The sequence below is a fragment of the Marmota flaviventris genome, chromosome 3 (genome assembly GCF_047511675.1).
Source record: "Marmota flaviventris isolate mMarFla1 chromosome 3, mMarFla1.hap1, whole genome shotgun sequence".
NCBI classification, from domain to species: Eukaryota; Metazoa; Chordata; class Mammalia; order Rodentia; family Sciuridae; genus Marmota; species Marmota flaviventris.
In genome coordinates, this window is record NC_092500.1 from 121499068 (window position 1) to 121520905 (window position 21838).

The window sequence follows — 21838 nt, forward strand, 5'->3', positions numbered from 1 at the left end:
CTGACCAACACGAGCTCCCTTCCCCTCTTCCTGCGGAGCTGCAGAGGCAGCAGAGCTGGGTCTCACTTCATTGTCTCAACAAGCCCAAGGAGGAGCCGTCGCTTCTGTTCTATATACAAGTAGGCTGAGGCTCCTCCGGCCCACATGGGGATCAGGCCCTGGGGCTGGGAGGTTCCAGTCCAGCTCTCTCAGGTTGGGGGTTTCTGGGTTGTAAGGGGTGGCTTTGAGAAGCAAAGAAAACTGGCTCCCACCCAGAACTGGTTTCTCTAAGTTTGGTCTTAGAAGCACTGAGCTCCCTTCCGAGAAGCCACTCAGGGCAAGGATGGAGGTTTCAGAGGTGACTCATTCAGGGTGAGCTCTAGGCTGGGTCTGGCAGGTTCAGAGCAGCAGCCTCAGGAAGGCCCAAGAGCCGGGGTGTTGGGGTTCAGGAGGGAAGTGGGACCTGGGGATGAGACAAAGACAGGTGGCTCTGTCCTCCAACTCCAGGGGGAGCTCCACATCATGGTCCATGTGAATGGTTACTCCTAGAACTATGTGGGGTGCCATCTGCACAGCTGTGCACAGCTGCTCGGGTGCCAAACTGCTTATCTTCCTTCTAGCTCTCATTTCCAGTAAATCAGCACTCCCCCTTGCCTCCCACCCTTCCCTACCCAGCCTGGGTACCCGCCTTCTGAGGCAACCAGCTGGATGAAATCCTGACCTTTGCTGGAAGTTGCTAAGCCAGGATTAGCAACTATATATAGTACAATATCCAATGGGCTGAGCAGGTAAGGCAGGTGTCTAAGGTCTGGGCTGCCCAAGCCCCGTGAGGGAAACAGACATTTGGGGGCTGGTACGTAAGATTAAAAAAAAATAGATCCTTAAACAGAGATCCATCTGTATCCTTAACTTCCATCTGTAAGTAGACATCCTCTGCTGTCTTGCAGGGGATGGGTGGTAGCAGCATTAAACTTAATTAAGTTTGATCCTTAAGGTAGGCAAGACTGCTGGTGATCTAACAAAACATTGTCCCCTTGTATTATAATGGAGTTGTAGCTGGGTACATAGGTATTCAACTTCCCCCTCCAAGTTAAAAGATCTGGCTATACAGTAATCCTTGACAATGAACCATTAGTGGAAGTGTCCCTTCACACCTAGGTCTTAAAGCACTGCTCTGACACATCTCCACCATCTTTCCCCTTCCCAACAGCTGAAACACAGATGTGTCTGAAGCCCATCAACCATGCAGACAATGGTTCTCAAACTCAAGGTGCCTTTGAATCACCTCGAATGCTCTCAAAAGCACAGGGAGCTGGGTCCCACCCCTGGAGATTCTGATTCAGAAAGTCTGGGGTGGGGCCTGAACCCCTGCATTTCCAAGTGTCCAGATGCTGCTGCTGCTGCTGCTGGTTTGGGGACGACATTTTGAGAATGCATGCTGCTCTTGGGATGGAGGAGAAATAAGACAGCAGGAATCTGGATCCTTCCATGCAGCATGGAGCAGAACCGTGCTCACCCTGGACTTCTACATGAGAGAAAAAGAAACTTCTTTATACTTTAAGCCACTGAACTGTTGCGTCTCTGACAAAGCAGCTCAGTCTTTTCTCTAACTGGATTGTATCTCTGGGAATTAGAGATAATGCCCCTTTCAAAAAAGAAGAAAAAAAATCCTACTCCAGTTTCACTTCTAGAAGCAACAATTTGGTTCTTAATGATTTAGGACACAGAGCCAGGGTGCAGCATCAGGTGTAAGATTCCAAGGCTCCATCTCATCATAATGCATGCTAGTTCTCAAACTTCCCACATGTGCCTCCGTCCCCTGTCCCTCTTAAGTCCTGGCCTGATCTTTCTCCTTCTCTTCACACCAAAGTCTGAAGCTTCAGCCCCTCCGTCCAGTCATTCTGCACCCATGGCTGTCTGACTTCCACCCCTTCACTCATCCCTAATCACGCCTTGCCCAAGACAAAGGTGGCTTTTCAACCTCCTTCAGCTTCACCTCTGTTGAACGTGAAACGTTGGTCACATTTGTTTTTCGGTACTAGGGACGGACCCCAAGGCCTCTTGCGTGCTAGAGAAGGGCTCTACCACTGAGCTACACCCCCAGCCCCTGATCACCCCTTCTTTTTGAAGCTCCCTTTCAGGCTTTACTTCACAGTGCCACTATCTCCTGATTCTTCTGGGTCTCCAGTTGCCTTAATCTGAATACCATGTTTGAACATGACCCCCAAATCAAAGTTCCTGTGTTAGAAGATTAATCCCCACTGCAAGAGTTGAGATCCCCAATCTCAACCGTGTTGAGAGGTGGAGGCTAACAGGAGGCAATGCGATCACGAGGGCTCTGTCCTTGCCAATGGGTTAATGTCATTACCAGGAGAAGAGGTTTATTGTAAAAGCAAATTTGGGCCCCTCTTGTTCCTTTACTCTCTTGCCCTTCTGTCCACTGCCCTGAGATGACCTAGCACAAAGGCCCTTGACAGATGCCAGCACCATGCTCTTGGACTTCCAGAACTACGAGCCAAATAAATTTCTGTTCATTATAAATGACCCAGTTTGTGATATTCTGACACAGCAGCATAAAATAGACGAAGACACTGAATCTCAGAACCGCCAAAGTCTATAGCTTGGTCTTCTCTGCCTGCCTCGTCAGCTGGACCCTCCTCTGGGCTCAGCCCTTTAGCCTGGCTCCCTGCAGGGTAAGGTGGGGAATGAGCCAAGGACCTGATGACCAGGGGGTCAGGGAGCTCTAGGCTCCCTCACGTGGTTCCAGGTCCTTAATCTTCAGCATGTCCCAACTGGGTTTCCCCTGTAATCCCCCCATCCCATGGTCCTCAACTCAGCAAGTGACTCTCCATCCTTTGTCCAGTGCTCATCCCTTTTTCTCAGTCACCAGCTCCCACCAGACCTGTAGTACTTTACCAAGACACGCCCTTCTGCAGCCTCCCGAATCAACATCATCCAGTCTGCCCAATGGCTTCTGCCTCCCTAAGGCCCCCTCCCCATGTCTGGTCAGTTGTTTGTCCTCTGAGATGAACTAACTGATCACTCTATTAATTCATTGAACACCTGAGGCCTCATATGTGGCACACAATGTCCTAGGAGCTGGAGATTAAAAATAAAGAAGGAGAAAAGAATGAATGAAACAGTCCCTAACCTTAGAGAGGTCAAGGCTGGGAAGACAGATCAACATCACTTTCACACAATTATGAAGTTCAAGGAGAAAAATAAAGATGCTTATAGGAGTGTTGAAGAGGGAACTATGGACAAGAGTTAGAGAGGATGAGCAGAAATTGGCACAATAGCTAACGAGAAAGGTATAGACTGGACTCCAGAGCTTGGATTTTACTTTGTAAGCAATGGGAAACCACGAGACCTTCTGACCCAGAGCATCAGAATTAGAGTCAGCAGTTATGAGGTTAAATTAAATAATGCTAATGGTTTAGCAGGTTATGGAACCAGAGTCTGGGACTGGGGATTGAGCATTCATTTAGATGAATTCTAAAAATACACCCAGGAGCCCAGTTATCTGATGTGAGAATCAGGCGCATGTTAATTGATTTCCTGTGGCTCTGTTCGACATGGCAGGGACCGTGTTCTCTAGGACAATCAAATCTAGCCCAGGTACTGTCAGTCCCCCGTAACTGTTCCTGAGGCTGCCTAACCACAGGAGTGGACCCAGGTAAGAGAGCAGAGGGCTGATGTGAGAAGTGAAACCCCAGGAAGAAGGACCACCGTCTCAGAACTAAGAACTAACGGGGATTTAATTTTGACACACCAGTTCTCAATAGCGCCCTTCAAAAAGCTCAGCACATTGCAGATATACTTAGCACTCCTTCTAACACCAGGCTAATTCTAATAAGGAATAGAGTCTATGCTTTTTCCCTACACTCAGAGAAGATCTATATTACAATTTCCCTGACCCTCTTGAATGAACACATCTATGATTTCCTCAAGGAAAAAGCTGCTTTTTTCTTTGCCCTGGTGGGGACACAGAAGAGGGTCCTGTTCCCATGGGAGCTTCTGGCTCATTACCCAGGGGGTGGGCTAGTGCTTGACAGGGGAATTTGGCTGGGGACAGCATGTGTTCCTGGAGAGGGCCCCTTGGGTGAGGGAAGTCCTCGCTTCCCATCCCATGGCTACCCAAAAAAGGAGACTTGCCAAAGAGATGTGGTGGATGTCCCCTGACAGGTGCGTGGGGGCATTCGTGAAGGCAGCAGTGCATGGTGGGGTGGGGTTTGGGGAGGTCAAGCAGAGGTCAGGGTGTTGGCAGGCATCTAGATTCAGGAGATCCCTCAGTTTGGGCAAGTCAGTGTCCATCTTAGGGCCTTAGTTTCTTTACCTGTATGATGAGAAGGTTGGTACTCTGGCTGTATGCTTTTTCAAAGTTTTATGTTGCCCTCAGTCTATACAATGTTAGATAAAGTAGAGCTTCTCTGGTGGAAGGGGCATGTGAAGTCCCTCCCCTCTATTTAAGTCCCTCTGATCACTGTCTTCCTCTCCCGCCCACCCTAAAGCTGAGATAAAACAAACAAACAAAAAACAACCCGCTCTATCACTCAGAGATCCATGTGTAGACATCAGCTTTTTTATTCTACAATTGGATATCATCACCCCACACTTGCCCATGGTCAAAATGACCCAGGGAAGAGCTGAGACTCTGTTCCAGACCCACAAAGTATTTTTAGAACCAAAAGCAACCTCTGAGGTCATCTGAGAAGCCCTTCATTTTATAGGCAGTTAGTCTTTGGCTGACCCCCACCTGGCCCCGACCCCACTTCATGTTTTCTTTTCCTTTTTATCCTGACAAAATACACACAACATTAAATTTGCCACTAGAACCGTTTTCAAGTATGCAATTAAGTGGCATCAAGTACATTCATAATGTTGTGCAACTATTGCCATGTCCAGTTCCAGAAATTCTCATCACCCCAGAGGGAAACCTCATGAAGCAGTCCTACCTCCCTCCTCTCCCCCCAGCTTCTAGAAACCACTAACCTGCTTTCACTCTCTATAGATTTTCCTAGTCTTAATATATCAATGGAATCATGCAATCTATGATCTTTGGTGTCTGGCTTCTCTCACTTAACGTATGTTTTCAAGGCTCATTCACATTTGTGGCATGTATGGTTACTTCACTGCTTTCCACAGCTGGGGAGCATCCTGTTGCACGCACATGCCACTCTTTGCTCATCCATTCATCTCTTGATGGGCATTTGTGTTGTTTCTACCCTTGGCTCTTGTGGAACAGAGCTGCCAAGAACAGTACAAGTTCACGTACAGGTTTGGACGCCTGTTTTTAACTCCTTTGGGTGATACTCCAGAATGGAATTGCTAGGTCATTTGATAACTCTATGTTTAATTTACTGAGCCAAACTGTATCCCATAGGTTCACCCCATTTTTTGAGTATGGTTTCTGCCCTGGCCAAGTGGGTCCCCCCATCAGACAATGGCAGGAGATCTTGCAAGCTGAGCAATGGAGCCAGTGAGTTTCTTTCCTCCAGGCTGTAGCTTGCTGGTTACTTCATAAATGGGAATAATAATAGCAGCATCTGGGTAGTTCTCACAGTAATTAAGAGGTAAACCCTCTTGGGATCCCCCTAAACATATGAGGGAACCTACTCAAGGTCATGCAGCACTGTCTGAAATGGAAACCCACCCTCTGACCCATTCTGTGCACTGCTCAGGAGGAGCCTGGCTTGGAGACAGTCTGCCCGGGCTCCTGGTGCTGCCTCCTAGGAACACGTCCTTGTTTGTGTGCTGAGGGTGGGCTGTTTTCCAGTTTCTATCATTGCATTAGGCTTCTCTGATGGAGCCCAGCTCTCATTTGATGCTGAGAACTACCTCTGCCCAGGAAGCTTCTGGCACAGCCAGCCCTGCTCTGCATCCTCAGCTTGGGCGCTGGTGACACTGGGTGAGGAATTGATCCTAGCTCACTTCCTTCTTATCAAGGCAACTTCTGGACATCTGGACTCATGCTATTGTCATGGCTTTCTGGACCCCATACTCAGTCCAGCAACTCTGAGTCTGGACCTGCTGTTTGAGCCTTGGGATCTGACTTCATGTCACCATGACAAGGCAGCCATCACACTGACAGTTACAGGCAGGTCCAGAGCAGGATGCCCTTTCCACTTGGTTCTGCTGTACCCCTGCAGGTGAAGAGTCAGGACAGGAGCATCAGAAGCAGCTCTGCCCTGCTGTCCACCCTCAGCTTGTGCTACTGCCTTGAGGAAATCCAAGAGGGGCAAAAGGGCTCAGTGACTGTGACCCTGAGAGCCAACATCCATACTCCCCCAGGAAGCCAGGCCAAAACAGATGACACTTCATGCCCAGGGGCCTTCCCAAGTTTGGGTTTAGAGTCAGACTGGGGCTTGAGAACCTAGGGCATCTCTGCTTATGGAGGTCAGAAGAGGCATATGATATGGCTCCTAGGAGCAACTCTAGAACATGTGGGAGCCACTCCAGACCCCAAATCAATGATGTCACAGCTCTTAGACTCCATCCGAACTAAGGGCTTACCACCAGACTTGACTCAGGGTCCACAACAACTCTGCTACCCCCAAGGTCAGGATCCTAGAAGCCACCCTCTTCCCAGCTCCATGGCTAAGCCACTATTTGAATGACCTGGATTTCTGAGAGTTGGGTAGGAAATGTCACTGGTTGGAGACTGCAGAGGATATCTACCAGCTTCAGGGAAGAATTTCTCCTGTATGGTGAACTTACATGTAGCCCCGAGGACAGACAGGAGGGGCGCTTTCCCTCCTCCTCCATCCTGCTCATTAACATGAGCCTGGTTCTCTGATGTTTGGTTGGGGGGTCACATACATTGAGGGTAAATTAATGTCATCCTTGCTGGCTGCTAGAACTTCAGTAGTTCATCTAACCTACTTGAGCCCATGTCCTTCTCTGCCCAGCAGGGATAAGAGGGTGAGGGTCACCAAGACACCATGGCCCAAGCCTGTGCCTGAATTCCTGCTATATACCTGCCCCTTCCCATGCAGCAGCAGCAAGAAGGATGATGGCAGTTTGTAGCTCTGTGGCTCTGGCAGGGACGAGCCAGGCTGCAGGAGGGTTTGCTCTGGAGTGGAGGGAGGAGCTTTCCCTGCAAAGCCCTCATTATAGTACACATCATTTCATGCTTAAGGATAGGCACACCTTGCCCGCTGGGATCAGGGAGGCATAGATACTCCCTTCTAGGTGGTAGGTAATGAAAAAAAAAAGTGTCCAAATGACATAAAAACTCATTTCCTTTCCCAGACAGCAGGATTTGTACAATTTCTCATTTGCTTTCAAAATAGTGCCTGTCTTTTCTTTGGAACAAGATACCATGGCTTAGCTGTAAGCCTAAAAGACCTTTTCTTCCCTAGAACTTGGTAACTTGGGGGGCCCTGGAAATTGGGTGAAAAGATTTTACCAGTGATGTGCTAGGGTTTCATAGGTGGGATTCTTAGAGAGGTTTGTGACTCCCCCACTCTGATGGTTAAACATCTATTTTGGGGGAGCCATAAACAAATCTTGGACTATCAACTCCCAAGAGAAGGGCCATGATCTGGGGGTTGAAGGCCCAGTGGGCCCAGGGATGCCACCAGAGGTGGAGGCAGAGCTGGAGCCACATACCCCACATGTCCAGACTCCCGGCTTGACTTGCAGTCTGCCCTGCCACAAGGACTGATCAGTCGGTGTGCCTGTGTGTGCCAAGGTGAGGGAGAGAACACTCATGCATTCACATTTAAATTTCAATGTTCACTTTGGGACTTGGATGTAAATCTGTTAGGTCTTAAGTCTAGAAGGTGATGTGATTCATTGCAGAAAGCTTGGAAGCTGTTAAACTCCCTGATAAATAAATCATGTTTCTTCATTTCAGGTCAATGAACACATATTTTTTAGCGACTTAATAACCCTTTTGCAAAGCATTAGAATCTTCTCACAGGTGGGCTAAAGCACATAAGATGCCTGTCTTTTAAAGATATTTGACCTTTTGGGGCAAGGAAATCTTGTACTCACATGGCAACTAGCCAACAACCCCCACACTGTTACACTATTTCTGTCAAAAGAAGAGGAAGAACGTTAGTTCTATGAGTCCATCCTTCCTTTCTTTCTTTTCTCTTATTTTTTTTTTCTTTTTTTGGTCCCAGGGATTGAACCCAGGGCTGCTTAATCACTGAGCCACATCCCCAGCCTTTTTTTATTTTTTATTTTGAGACAGGTTCTCATTAAGTTGCTCAGGGCCCTGCCAGGTTGGCTGAGGCTGGCTTTGAACTTGCAATCTTCCTGCCTCAGCTTCCTGAGCCTCTGGGATTATATATATGCACCATGGTGCCAGGCTGGTTCCATGAGTTTTGGAGGGAGGATGTTAAAGAAATGATTTGGCTTCAGAATACCCTATGTATTGCCCAAATTGGTTTCCTAATCCTGTACTAATTGCATCATTACTGCCATTATCACTAGCCATTGTTCCCAAGGTTTAGAAAGCTCTCTGCATGTCCCAGTTGGAGAAAGAACCTTAGAAATCAGTCCATACCCATATTTTGGCTAAAGAAATCCTTAAGGTGGAGGCTGTTTCTCCCTTCTCAAGTTGATCACATCAGAGGCGACCTGGGATTTGAACATACCTCTCTGGTTCTCAGTCCAATGCTACTGGTGTGGAGGGACTTCAGACTCCACAGTGCTGCCCGCAACCATCCTGGATTCTAATTTCCCACTGCCTCTGTTGTAAGCCAAGTGCTAGGACATCAGGAGCTATGAAAGTACAGTGCTTTGGAGACATGAAGACCTCTTAAGATCTCATTATTAACGGGAAAGGTAGTATTGTTTAACCAGGGGTGCTTTACCACTGAGCTACATTCCTAACCCTTTTTATTATGAGACAGAGTCTCACTAAGTTTCTTAGGGCCTTGCTAAGTTGCTGAGGCTGGTCTCCAACTTATGATCCTCCTGCCTCAGCCTCCTGAGTTGCTGGGATTACAAGCATGTGCCATTGTACATGGCTCAAAACGGAATCTTTATCTCTGGCTGTCCCATGTGCCTCTGGTCCTTGAATTCTTTCTAAGAAGGTCACACCAGCAATCCAAAAGAAGCAATCCAAACTTTATATGGTCCTCAACAGTCACAACTATAAAATGAGGATGATAACACTAACTTTGTAGGGCTGTGACAACTATATGTTAAAACCTCATGCAGTGCATGGGACACCGTAGACATTCTACACCTTCTTATTCTTATTATATTCTTATAAATCCTCCACCTCTCCTCTACCGTGTTGGAGGGCAGGAAATTAGGAAGAAGTATCCTGTGGGAATCTGTCCTTCCCCAGGTGGGAGGACAGAATTCCTCCGTCAGCTGTGAGGTGAAAGCTAACAGTCCAACTCCACTTCCCAGCCATGTATAGTATTTGTTTAAATTATTTCAATGTAGTTCAGAAGTTGCAGGTAAATCCCTACATTTACCCAAAGTGGTACTTCTAATCAGTTAATGCAGTTAATATACTAAAAGATTAAGATACATGTGGCAAGGAAAATAGAGCCCAAAGTTAAAATTATTCTAAATGACTGTTTTGGGGAAGGAATTCATTATAGCTGTTGTTGGTGGTGTTACTTTGTCCCAAGTACTGGTTCCTGCAGCCTGCGTCACCTCCCAGGGCCCCAGTTCCGTGTAAGGTAACAGTCTCAGTAATCTCCAGGTATAGACCTGAGGCCTTGAACTTTCACTTCCTTCCTCTCCTTCGGACTAACCCATCTGTGGGTGTGTCTTCACCAACTGGTTTGGGTTTCAAAGACCAAGCCTTTTTTTTTTTTTTAAGAGAGAGAGAGAGAATTTTAATATTTATTTTTTAGTTTTCGGCAGACACAACATCTTTGTTTGTATGTGGTGCTGAGGATCGAACCCGGGCCGCACGCATGCCAGGCGAGCACGCTACCACTTGAGCCACATCCCCAGCCCAAGACCAAGCCTTTGAATAGTGTTCTTGGACTTGACTGTGTATCAGAATGCCGAGGCTGGGGTGGGGCCTGAGATTTCTCTTTTTCTTTCTTCCTCCTCTCTTTCTTCCCTCCTTCTCTCCTTTTCTTTCTTTCTCCCTACCTTCTGTTCTCTTCCCTTCCTCACCCTCCTGCCCTTCCTGCCTTTCACAATATTAAACTTGTCTGACAAGCTGGGCAACGAGGACGCTGCTGGTCCCCAGCCTCCCACTGGGGACCGCAGCCTCAGGGCAGTGCCATTCAACATTAGATGCACCCTGGAACCTCTGAGGATTGAAAACAACCCAATTCCCTGGCTGCTCCCCGGGTGAGTTAAATTGTGGTCTCGGAAGGTGATACCCAGGGAGACCATCTTGACTCTTCTTTGCTATCATCCCAGGCTGAGCTGAGTAGATTAGAAGTCAGAAAACCTTTTTTTTTTTTTTTTGTAAAGGACAAGTTGATATAGGATTTGGGGGCCACCTACATCTTCTGCTACATTTTCTTTAGTTTCTTTCAGTCTTTTAAATATGTAAAACTCATTTTCAGCTTGCAGGTTGTCAGAACATAGTGCACAGACCCCTGGGGAACTTGTATCAACCAGTTATGCATCTACCCATTTAATGATAGAAACAGCTACTCAAAACTAGCAGGTTTTACACAATAAATTAAAACCAAGATAGACTGTGGACCAACTAAAGGAATCAGAAGGACAGTGTCAATGTGGCTTCTCCTTGACAAATTTTTACAGTTGTGATCTGTCACTGCTTTTTCTAACTTGATCTTTCTACATTAAAAGGAGAGAAGTGTTTACTTTCATCTCTTGCTCTCTTCCCCGTTTTCTATACTAGTACTCGCTTCCCAGAACTTGCTTGGAACTTGAGGTTTCCAGCCGAGTTAAAAGCCTTAGCTACCTGTTCAGAGGAGTCAGAAAGTGCTAACTGCCCCCTTAATGTCTCCCTTCTCTCCCAGTGCTTCTGGATCTAACTTCCTGTCTCCCCCTTTCTTCTCAGACACAGAGGAGTTCCTATCTTCTGGAAGATGTGGTTGCCCTCGGCCTCTGCGTGCAAAAAGCACCCTCAAATGTGGAGGGCACTTTCACATGCCCTCTTCCCTGTGTCTGTCTTCTCTCTAACCCAAAGAACATTCCTTTGATAACTGTTATGGTTTGGATCTAGGAATCAGTAAAAGTCATGTCAAAAGCTCACGTGTTAGGAAATGCACATGTTCAGAGGGGAAAAGACTGGATTATAAGAAGTGTAACCTCATTAGTGGATTAATTCATTTAGTGGATTAATAACGTGAATGGACTATTGGGTGGTACCTATAGGCAGGTGAGCTGGCTAGAGGAGGTGGGTCACTGAGGGCATGCTCTTGGGCACTATGTCTTGTCCCTGGCTCCTCTCTGTCTCTGTCTCTCTCCGCTTCCTGGCTGCCATAAGCTGAATAGCTGTCCTCTGCCACACCCTTCCACCATGATGTTCTGCCTCACTGGGGCTCACAGCAACAGAGTTGGCTGACCATTGCCTGAACCTCTGAGCCCCAGGAAACTTTTCCTCCTCTACCCTATTCTTGCCGGAAATTTTGGCCACAGCAATAAGAAGCTGACTAACACAATAACTAAATCACTCTCTCATCCCCACCTTTCTGCTCAGCTTTGATATAAAAATGATCAGGGCTAGCTAGGACAGCGTGGGAACATCTTTGAACAGGCCTAAGGACTCTTGGAAGATTTTTGCCTTTCAATCTGTTGCAAACCTCAGACAAAATGGACAATGATCATCTCCATTCCTACCCTTTGTTCTTTTCTTCTGAATCTTTTAAACAGACTAGAAACAACCCACACTATTTTTCCAATAGATAAATGATGGAATCAGAGGAGTGGCGACCTAGGGGAAGAAATGGAAGTTTCCATTGTCTTACAAAGATGTAAACAACTAACTGGAATCCTAGGGTTCTAACACACTGACAAGATCTGTTCTGCCCTGACTGGTCACCATTCAAAAATGTAGCCAAACAGGGAGGCCACGGGTTGAAGCCATGTTGTCTTCATGGCTCAGAGGACCTTAAGTTCAGGAGGGTCCTGAAGCATGGTTTTAATGCTCTGCCCATTGGCATTTTGAAATAATTTTAACTTTGAATTGTGTTTTATAAGTGAAGTCCAGTGGACCAGTGGGACATATATGTGATCAGAGGAGATATTCTCCACATAGGCGTCCACTCTTCTATGCTGTCCCATTTGCATATAGTTTCATGCTCTCCATAAACACCGGATTCCGTGGAATTCCAGAAACTCAGAGAGTCTCTAAGCAAGTACTGGAGCCTGGGGGTGGAGCGCAGTGGTAGAGCGCTTGCCTAGCATATGCGAGGCCCTCAGTTCTATTCCCTGCATCTGCAAACAAACAAAAAAAGCTAGTGCTAGGTAAGATGTTTCATTTGTGACAGAGTAAATGGGTCATGACAGCCCTGAGAAGCCACAGTCTATGTTGGAAGCAGAGCTCGGTTCAAATGCAAAAGGCAAGTTATGCATTCTGAGAAACAGCTGATGATAGTCTGCCCTTTCTTATGTGTGTTACTTCCTGCATTAGCCAACTACTGGCACTGAAAATGCAGCTGACATAGAAGGAAAGAAAAGGCAGGCTGGTGGAGAGGTCCACAGTTCCCTTCTTGCCTTCCTCCTTCCTTCTCATTAGCTGAAGGCAGAGTGCTGATGGAATATGTGTGTAGCAGGAAGCGAACCAAAAGCAGCCAAGTTAGTTTCATGCATCGTTTCTGGTAAGAACAACATACATGGGCATACATGACCTAATATGAACTGTGTAATTTTGGTGATTCCACATATGAGTTAAATGCTTCTGTATTTGCCTTTGAAGCTGGTATTTCACCATATAAAGTAAAAGTCATGTTAGTAATTTAAAATCTTAAATTTTCTTTACCTAGAATACCATTAGCAGATAAAAACAGTGTGTCAAGAGAGACCAGAGAAGAAAGGAAAAGGCTTATTTTTCAGTACTTTTATCGATATCTCCTCCTGATTTTTGAAGTAGATTGTTTGGGTTGTTTCTAGTCATTTTTTCGTGCTATACTGGGTCGCAAATTATGTAGCTGGCTCTGGCAGAGGAACTTTCCTAAGACACAATCTCAGTGATGACTGATGAGCTCCTTCTTGAAATGTCCATTCAGTGAGAATTTATTGAATGCATACTGTGTGCCAAGCTTTGTGTGAGTTGTTAGGGATAAAAACTTAACAAATATAATTCTATCCTCAAGTAGTGGCAATGAATGTTCTTCTAAAAACCAGGACAGTCGTCTCCAAATGTCCAAAGTCTAGTGGCTATCTATAAAAGGCAGAATCTCAATTTCTTTCTTGAGAGTGAAATCTCTTTATAAGATTTCAGGAATACTTATAGAAACTTGGACCTTTAGCTAGGCATAGTGGTGCATATCTGTAATCCTAGCTACTCAGGAGGCTGAGCCAAGAGAACCCCAAGTTTGAGGCCAGCCTGGGCAACCAAAGTGAGACCTTGTCTCAAAATAAAAAACAAAAAAAGGGCTGGGGATGCATCTCAGTAGTAAAGCACCCCTGGATTCAATCCCCAGTGAAAGAATGAAAGAAAGAAAGAAAGAAGAAAGAAAGAGAGAGAGAAAAAAAGAAACTTGGACCTTTACTGGCCAGGAAGGCTTGACAGTCTACTACCATACCAGCGACACAATTAATAGAATGATTTAATTTTTTTTTTGCTTGTTTTCGCAATGTGTTCCCAATTTTAGACAAAATGGACAACATGGCCCACTTCTGTCCTTTGTTCTTTTTTTTTTTTTCCTTCTGAGCCTTTTAAACACACTAGAATCTGTTAGTAAATGATATGAAGCAGAAAGGTGAATTGTGGAGAGTAAAGTCAGGTGGTTTTTGATTATTTTGCTTAATATAAACAAAAATTTCATGAGTGTTGATGTGATGTTGGCAGGCAAACCTCTTTCAAAACATGAAATACATATAAGAGAGAGAGGGTGGGGGAAGAGAGAGGGAATCCCTGAGTTGGGATGAGATTGAACCACTGAGGGGTGGTCCCACATCCTCACCAAATAGGGACCCCTACTCGACCATCAAAGCTATTTTCCGTAACCTTTTCTGAACCTCTGTAAAGTCTCTAATTCTTGGTATTTTATAGCAAGGACCCTGAAGCCTTTCAGTAAGGCCATCTGCTTACTTAGGGGACAGTGGAAAAGTCAGAGCCAGGCCGACTGCTGCTGCATCCCCCCGAGCCCTGCCAGGTGTGTGGAGAGAGGGCATGGCCCAGTTGGAAAGGGACCTGAAGGGAGAAAAGGGGTGCTTGGCTGGCCTGGGCATCCAGCAGGAGGCCACAGGCTCCCTGAGGACTGACAGGGGAGATTGTCACAATGGAGAGCAGTCACCTCCTCAGCACGATCCCTTTTTCAAGCTGTTCCAGGGTGTCGGTGTCATACTTTGGGGCTTGTCACCCCTCTGCTGAGTGGAGCTTTCCAGGCTGAACCCAGACATTCGCACACCCCGCCAAGAGTTAGAGATCATTTCCTCGGTTTACAATGAGGAAACTGAAGCTTAGCAGGTCACATACCACATGGAAGGTCACATGGAGAGGAAGGGGCAGAGCCAGGATGCAAGCTGGGGCTGAGGGCGCCCAGTGCAGGCCTCCATGTGGGCTCTGCTTGCCGGCTGCTTGCTTTCTTGGCCTGCACCCGCCCTTTGCTTCTCTGAGCTCCAGCTGTGGCTTGGGTGTGTGCCATGCAGTCTGCACTCTGCTGTGTTCTCATCTCTTCCTGGGATTGAGTTTAATTTCAACAATTAGAGCTTGGAGGGCAGGCACTGGGTCCTATGAATTATTTCTCAGGAACCTGGAAGTTCAAGGCTCATTGCAGGCTCTCGATGAATACCTGCACTTTGTAATGGTCAGCCCGCTGCCCAGCTCTGTCTGCACTGTGGTGTGCTCTTTTGTAAGTCTAACTCGTTTGAACCCAGGAACCTACAAGAGTCAACCAGAGCAGAGACAGCAAGAAGCACAGGCAGCTGGGCACAGTGGCGCATACCTGTAATCCCAGTGGCTCTGGAGGCTGAGGCAGGAAGATTTTTCGCAAGTTCAAAACCAGCCTCAGCAACTTAGCAAGGCCCTAAGCAACTTAGTGAGACCCTGTTTCTAAATAAAACATAAAAAGGGCTGGGGATATGGCTCAGTGGTTAAGTGCCCCTGGGTTCAATCCCCAGTTCAAAAACCAAACCAAAACAACAACAAAAACAAACAGCACTCTGAAGGAATTTATAGAAGAGTCCAGATCTCTATTCCTGTCAAGTCCACCCATCTATAGCAAACTAAGTGAAATAATGAAAGCTTTTTCTCCCTTGTAGGGATGGTCATTCCAACTCCTCTGACAGGGTTAAGGAAAAGCAGTGCTAAACTTATATACATTGTGCCAAAAACTCGGGCATAGGTTAGACCCAGCAGTTATGCTTCCATTTGCAACTGTATTTATAGAAAGAGAGACTGTCTTACATGGAGGTCAGCTTGGAAATGCCCAAAGTGTGGCTGCTGTAAGTACAGGTCAGGGCTATTTCATTGAGTGGGGCTCCCTTCTATGCTCAGTAATCACTGAGAAAATGCTTCCCTTCCATCACCAACTCCTCAGGAAAATGATGGGCGTACTCTGAGGACAAGGCACATCAGGGGCAGTCTGCCTGGGGACACACCCAAGGAGGACAATGGCAGATAAGTCACCCTAAGTAGGTAGCTCTCAAATAACCATGTGTGGCTTATCCACCTTGTGCACATTCAGTGTTTCCTGATTGTCTAGTGTCTGTCTTACACATGGACCAGAGTTCCCACATGCTGTGTTATATGCAAAAGCATTTTGATATTGACCTTGACCAAAAATTCAGAATATTAAATCAGTTGCCTACAACTATAGGATGAATTCTATGACCAAGCAGAAATGATTTGCGGAATAACTACTTTGGGCATCAGAATCACTGTTCTTCATGGAGGGCCAAGAAGGTATTGTTTCCAGTTGAAGTACTAACATTTCAGATTGGAGCTGAAAAGATGCCTGTGGGTCTTGTGGTGTGGTGCAGTGATTTTCTATTTTGGTCTTAGTAGGAGAACACTTTTGTCAAAGGAAATCCTCCCCAGAAGCCAACATGTAACTTGGATGAACCGTGAGCCCTTGGTGCCCTGCCTCTGGGGCTTGCTCTTCCACTTGAAGTTCCTCGGAACATAATTAGGAAAGCACGAAGGCATCTCCCTTATTGACTTAAGTCACTCTCTCCCTTGCACAACAGTAGTTTTTGAGCCCCTCTTTGAACTAGGTGATGGGGATTCAGCAGGATTCAGGATAAAGGTGTTCCCTGCTTTCACTCTGCTTACACTGTGTGGGATAGAGCAAAGCCAAGTTCAGAAGATAGTTAGTGCTATGAAGAGAACAGATCAGGATGCTGTGATCTAGCTTTAGATAGGGCAATGGTCAGGAAAGGCTTCAAGGGAACACTCATGAGCTGAGATCAGAAAGATAATCTTGGAGATGTCCTGATTTTGACCAATGAGGAAGCAGACCCAAAGAGGTGAAGGGACTTTCCCCAGGACACAGTGGGCAGGGAGCCCAGCCAGCACTTGACCTGGGGTTTCCAGGACCCTGTGCCCAGGGCTTTTCCTTCCACAAACGTTGACTAAATACTATTACATGCAAAAAGTTCTCTGTGATAGGTGACAGTAATGGTGGACAAGCCATCCAACCATGATGTCCTGGTGTTGGGGGTGCTGCCTATGTGTTAATATCCTTCTGCCTCTCCTCAGCTGGGATGGGGACTGGCCCTGGATCTAAAATCTCTGTACCCTAAAAGACTGAACCCTGACGTTGACATCTGGACCCGAGACTTTGGTTGAGAAAGCTGCTGCTTCTCCTGTCTCTCGGGCTGCAAACTGTGGGGAGTGCTTCTTACTGCTTCATTTGGTGAGTGAAAGATAAAAGCAAGATGAAGAGTATAAAGTCCCCTGGGTTCATGTAGAAAGTCAAGGTGCTGGGAGCAACTGGAAGGTTTTCCTCAAGGCCATCAGTTTTCCTCTGGCTGCAGATGGCATTTGCACAAAAACTACAGGAAACCACACAGGCTTGCACATAGTTTCCACAACAAAAGTACAAAAAGGGGCTCTAGGCAGACACTACTGTTATGCTGAGTGTTTAGGAAGCAAGATACAAATGGATCCCTCCACCACCCACAGACCAAACAACTCCAGACCACCAAAGGACTCCCCAAAGCACCAACTTGGCATCTGGGAACCCAGCAGTGCCCCTCATCCTAGGAGCCTTACTATGGCCAAATCACTTTCTCAGGCCCTGCTAATGTGTGACTCCGGCTGCCTTGGAGATAGGAAGGATCGTGATTATTGGTCCCCCCTATACAAAACAACCAAGCCCCAGAGGACCTGTCTAGGGAACAGTGCTATGATGTAGGGATGAACACTAAGTTCTGATTCAAACCTAGGTCTCCAGACTCCAACGGCTGCTTTTCATTACAATCCAGCTGCCCACTAATTAAACACAGGCCTGCCTAATACCACCCTCATTCTCCCCCCATCCCTCGGCTTCCACCCTATATCCTCTAGTGTATGCTTAGGAGTTTTCCAGAAGCTGCTCCCTTCTTCCCACATCTCCCTTCCCCCAAGAGGTGCCATGTGCTAGAGACCTCTGGACACTTTTTCCTGCGTTGGCAGCAGTCTAGACTCAAGTTAAGATCTTTCCTGCCCACCCCAGTTGGGCTCTCCTTCCTTTCTTATTTTCCAGCCAATTCACACTGGAACCCTGCACATACTGTGGGTGAAAACCACACATCTCAGTGCGTTCTCTGCTCTTCCTTCTTTCCATAGAGCCACCCAGTTGCAGGCAGGAGGATGGGCATGCACACCCAGGTGACAGGACCTGCAAAGCCATGCACCCACAAATACACAGGCATGCCCAGGAAGGGAGACAGACTGCTGAGAACAATCCTGTGTCTGTGCCAGACCCAGCAGCTGCCAGCATTTAGCAGACCCTGTTTTGCCTGGGGTACTGCAGCCAAGGACTGTACACTTCTAGCTAAGATGACTCTGGGCCTGTCGCCTCAGCTAACACAGAAGAGGCAGCTACTGTCATTAAGAGTGGACAAAGAGAGTGACATTTTGAGGAGGGACAGTCATGCACGGGGAACCCTGGACTACACAAGGCCCTGGGAGGCCCAGGCTTCCCCCTAAAGACAAGTGCAGAAAGGCAGACTCAGAGCACAGTTATGGACCCCAGTGCTGCGCACCCCTACACACACCAACGTGGGCACGCATCCACCGTGAGTGCCCGGAGGATTCCTGCCCGCTTTTCTCATCCACAGCCACCTTAAACCCCTGCCGCCAGCCCCCACCCTGGTCCCCGCAGGGGTCCCGCTCTGGAGCCGCAGGGGCGCCTCTCCAGGATACCCCCTCCCCAGCCCCTGCAGGGCGCGCTTCTCCAGCGGCCACCTGCACTTACCAGGCCCGAGGGCGCAGGGCTCTCAACGCCGCGAGGGAGCGCGAGCCTACAGGACCAAGAACGCCGTCGCCAGCGCCCGCCCGCCCACGGCCCGTCGGCTCCGCGCTCCTTCCCTGCCACCTGGAGCCGGCTGCTTGCGGGTCCCCGCTCTGCCCCGTGCTCCGCGCCGCTGGCTGCAGCTCCTCGCCCCGCTCGGCTCCGCTCCCAGGCGCCCCTCTCTCCTCCACTGGCCGGCGGGACGCGCCCAGAACCCGGGGGGCGGGGGCCTGCTCTTTGTTCGGGAGTTTGCCTTTCTACATTCAGAGCACACAGAGCAAAGAAGTGGGATCAGAGGCAGCTGTGCTGTTGCCTGGGGGAAGCTTGCGGGGTGGGCGTGGGGCAGGGGGAAGAGATTGGGGGTGTGTGTGCAAGTCTCCCTGCCCCCGCAGCCCCCACCCCGCTCCCTTTCTTGGCTCTCACTCCCAAGTCCTCTACTTAGGTCAGGCCCCCTGGTGGAGTGAGGAAATCCACCGTCCTGGGAGAAGTTGGTTCTTGGGGTTCCCTGGGCATCCTAGGGATAAGCCTCTTTAATCACAAATAGAGCCTCTCTACTCCCCCCACCCCAGACACACAAAAGACTCCACCACTGACTGCCCTGTCCCTCTCAGAGTCCTGTGGACCATCCGCTTTATACTCCCTGGCCTGGGGATAATCAAGATCTCTTCCTAGAGTGCAAGGAAAAGGCAGGGCACCCAGCAGAGTTCCTGGTCCCCTGCCAGGTGGAGGTGCAGAGGGAGCTTTCTGGCAGTGGGGCATGCATCTTGTATCATTTCCCAAGTGAACCAGGGCCTGGTGAGGACCTAGCCATGCTCTTTTGAAATGTAACTGCAGTGGGCGAGGGTACCCATTCCCCAGCTGGCTAGGTCAGGGAAGCCACTGGAGGCAGGGAACTTTGAGAGAGTCACTGGCTACTGCTGTACCCATGTCCAAATTACCCCAGCTAGCTGCCCAGAGAGGGTTACCACAGAGTGTTAGGCGGATGCTCTGGTCTGTTCTCTCTAAAAATTACGTTGTACTTTGGCCCCTGTGTGACTTGTTGGGGAGTGGTGGCACCTTTGGAGGTGTTTGCATCATGAGGGCTCTAATGCTGCTTCCATGGAGCTGAGCTAATTTTCTGGAAACATTTTTGTTCTTACAGGATGGGATCAGTTACCTTGGAGAGAAAGTTGTTGTAAAGCACAGCACCTCCATGTCTCCTGAGGGCAATGTTTTCCTTTTCCCCTTTCCTGCTGTGATATGGCATGAAGCCCTGCCATGGCTGCTCATTCTTGGACTTCTCAGTCTCCAGCACCATGACCCAAATAAACTTTATTTTTTTATTTTTTTTTTTTTAATTTTTTATTGTGGGTTGTTCAAAACATTACAAATTTCTTGACATATCATATTCCACACTTTGATTCAAGTGGGTTATGAACTCCCACCTTCACCCCATACACAGATTGCAGAATCACATCAGTTACACATCCATTGATTTACAAATTGCCATACTAGTGTCTGTTGTGCTCCTCTGCCTTTCCCATCCTCCACCCTCCCCCCTCCCCACCTCTCCCCTCCCCTCCCCTCTTCTCTCTCTACCTCCTCCACTGTATAACCCTGAGGGTCTCCTTCCATTACCATGCAATTTCCCTTCTCTCTCCCTTTCCCTCCCACCTCTCATCCCTGTTAAATGTTAATCTTCTTCTCCTGTTCTTCGTCCCTACACTGTTCTTAGTTACTCTCCTTATATCAAAGAAGACATTTGGCATTTGTTTTTTAGGGATTGGCTAGCTTCACTTAGCATAATCTGCTCTAATACCATCCATTTCCCTGTAAATTCTATGATTTTGTCATTTTTTAATGCAGAGTAATACTCCATTGTGTATAAATGCCACATTTTTTTTATCCATTCGTCTATTGAAGGGCATCTAGGTTGGTTCCACAGTCTTGCTATTGTGAACTGTGCTGCTATGAACATCGATGTAGCAGTGTCCCCGTAGCATGCTCTTTTTAGGTCTTTAGGGAATAGACCAAGAAGGGGAATAGCTGGGTCAAATGGTGGCTCCATTCCCAGCTTTCCAAGAAATCTCCATACTGCTTTCCAAATTGGCTGCACCAATCTGCAGTCCCACCAGCAATGTACAAGTGTACCCTTTTCCCCACATCCTCTCCAGCACTTGTTGTTGTTTGACTTCCTAATGGCTGACAATCTTACTGGAGTGAGATGGTATTTTAGGGTGGTTTTGATTTGCATTTCTCTGACAGCTAGAGATGTTGAGCATTTTTTCATGTACTTGTTGATTGACTGTGTGTCCTCCTCTGAGAAGTGTCTGTTCAGGTCCTTGGCCCATTTGTTGATTGGGTTGTTTGTTTTCTTATTGTCTAATTTTTTGAGTTCTTTGTATACTCTGGATATTAGGGCTCTATCTGAAGTGTGAGGAGTAAAGATTTGTTCCCAGGGTGTAGGCTCCCTATTTACCTCTCTTATTGTTTCTTTTGCTGAGAAAAAACTTTTTAGTTTGAGTAAGTCCCATTTGTTGATTCTAGTTATTAACTTTTGTGCTATGGGTGTCCTATTGAGGAATTTGGAGCCCGACCCCACCGACTGTAGATCGTAGCCAACTTTTTCTTCTATCAGACGGCGCGTCTCTGATTTGATATCAAGCTCCTTGATCCATTTTGAATTAACTTTTGTGCATGGCGAGAGAAAGGGATTCAGTTTCATTTTGTTGCATATGGATTTCCAGTTTTCCCAGCACCATTTGTTGAAGATGCTATCCTTCCTCCATTGCATGCTTTTAGCCCCTTTATCAAATATAAGATAGTTGTAGTTTTGTGGATTGGTTTCTGTGTCCTCTATTCTGTACCATTGGTCCACCCGCCTGTTTTGGTACCAGTACCATGCTGTTTTTGTTACTATTGCTCTGTAGTATAGTTTGAAGTCTGGTATCGCTATACCGCCTGATTCACACTTCCTGCTTAGCATTGTTTTTGCTATTCTGGGTCTTTTATTTTTCCATATGAATTTCATGATTGCTTTCTCTATTTCTATAAGAAATGCCGATGGGATTTTGATTGGCATTGCATTAAACCTATAGAGAACTTTTGGTAATATCGCCATTTTGATGATGTTAGTTCTGCCTATCCATGAACAGGGTATATTTTTCCATCTTCTAAGATCTTCTTCTATTTCTCTCTTTAGGGTTCTGTAGTTTTCATTGTATAAGTCTTTCACCTCTTTTGTTAGGTTGATTCCCAAGTATTTTATTTTTTTTGAAGATATTTTGAATGGAGTGGTTGTCCTCATTTCCAATTCAGAGGATTTGTCGCTGATATACAGGAATGCCTTTGATTTATGTGTGTTGATTTTA

The 21838-nt window shown here is 47.1% G+C and overlaps 1 protein-coding gene across 2 annotated transcripts in view; it reads right to left on the minus strand.

The window, feature by feature from the left end:
- Tspan11 (tetraspanin 11) overlaps positions 1-18870 on the minus strand; it is a 73425-nt gene extending 54555 nt beyond the window's left edge. For both annotated transcript variants that reach the window (XM_071610328.1, XM_027951185.2), the window contains exon 1: positions 18453-18870. The gene's annotated coding sequence lies outside the window, so the exon portion shown is untranslated. The remainder of the gene's footprint in view (positions 1-18452) is intronic.
- Positions 18871-21838: the final 2968 nt, after the last annotated feature.